This window comes from Ipomoea triloba, chromosome 4, assembly GCF_003576645.1.
Source record: "Ipomoea triloba cultivar NCNSP0323 chromosome 4, ASM357664v1".
NCBI classification, from domain to species: domain Eukaryota; kingdom Viridiplantae; phylum Streptophyta; class Magnoliopsida; order Solanales; family Convolvulaceae; genus Ipomoea; species Ipomoea triloba.
Window position 1 is genome coordinate 20059876 of NC_044919.1, and position 1909 is coordinate 20061784.

The following is a 1909-nucleotide window of genomic DNA, read 5'->3' on the forward strand; positions in this document are numbered from 1 at the left end:
ATATATATATATATATATATATATATATATATATATATATATATATATATATATATATATATTCACGCGCCCGCCGTGCAGTGCTGGGCGCGAATTCCGCGCCTCACGCACGCATGAGGCGCAGCTGCCATAAAAGGGGGGCCCACCATTTACTGCAAAATCTCCAAATAGCAGGAGAAAGATTTCACCTTATAGTACCACCTCCCATTTGTTCAAAATTATATGAGTGAATTTGTTTCCTTAATTTTTGTGCCAAAATTGACTAATGGGAACGGCCTAAGAGCATCTTCATCAATGGGGTTATTTCACGTTATAAGAGGAGTTTTTGTAAGTGTGATTAGGAAAGAGAAAATAGGAGGGGAGGAAAATAATAATAAACAAATCTAATTTAAAAAAAAATAAAAAAAAATAAAAAATGAGGTTGTCAGGCGCGTGCACGCGCCCGTTGGGCGGCTGCTGGGCGCGGAAGGTGAGTCTTTTAATTATTTAGACTGCAAAATTACTGTACTATGATCCACCCCTTGCAGTTGCTTCCGTTGCCTTCTCTCTCCCTCTCTCTTTCATGCCATGTGGCTATAACATCTGACATTATCCATCTATGCTCCCCTGATAGGAATGCTCTAACAAAGCTTTTGTTTTGTTTTCTCACTCCATTTTTCATGTTTTTCTCATTCCACCATCACCCTTCCTTTGCTTTTCACTCTATTCCCCCACTTTCTTTTATTTTCCACTACTGCTGACAGACTAGTGAACTTGAGATGGAGGCAGGTGACGAGCAGATGTTGAGTGGCTGCGTGATGAGGATGAGAGTTGCCGGCCATCGCCCATCGCAACAGTTCGCCAGGGAGGAAGATCGACCAGCTCACTACCACCGCCTATCCGCAGCTGCTACTTCGTCACGGTTAAAAGTTGATTAACCAAATATTTATATTGTTTATTTTAACTAAGTCAAATAATTAACAGTAGCTAAATAAGTTAAAATTAGCTAATAGTCTAACTATTTAATTAAAAAGGTCAATGTTACTATTAAATAAGTCAAAATTAGTTATAAATATTTTACTAAACAAGGTCAATGTTTCCCCGGCTGTATGCTAAAAGAGAAAAAGGAAGGCTCAACTGCTGCTCTCCTGACGAGATTCAACTGATTCTGGGTAATCAACGCCGGCGAGAAAGGAATGGAAATGTGGTTGAGAAGTGTGGATGATTCTAATCTCATCTTTAGCTTTCATTGTTACCATTCTATTTATTGCTCCAACCTAACACTCACTTTTATATGGTCAAACTATCTTATGTAAAAAACCACAAGTTTGATTCCAAACCCTTTAATGTACTAAAAGAAAAGGAATACATATGATTCAAATGGAAGGAAAAAGATGTATGTTTTATTAACATCAAACACAACTCTGTTGCTCTTTACATTTTCAGGCAAACCAGCATTGATATGAGGTGTGTTTAAGTAGGCCATGAATACCCATATCAAGATGCAACAAAAAAAAAGCAAAAGAAAAAGAAAAAGAAAAAGAAAAAAGAAGCAATTTGCAGAAGGGGAAGGATCGAAATGCAGAAAGAAATACAACTAACAGCGATAAACAATTACACCTCTGACTCTTGGTGGAGTAACAAAGCTGAAACATAGCAGCACAAGGGCAATAACTATGGTCAGGATCAATTTCATGTCAGGCCCTCCTCCTTCGTCATCTTGTGAGCCGCAGCAGCAGAACTTCCCCATTGAGAATTTGCAGGTATTGTATGGGAAGAAAAATTGAAGAGGATTTGCAGAGTTGCAGACTTTAAAAGAGTTGACTTGGATCACAAATATTGAACATTCAACTAGGCAGGCATAATTTCAACTCCATCCCTTGGTTTTCTGCCAGTAATATTCAAGTCCCCAATAATTGAAAACTTGCAC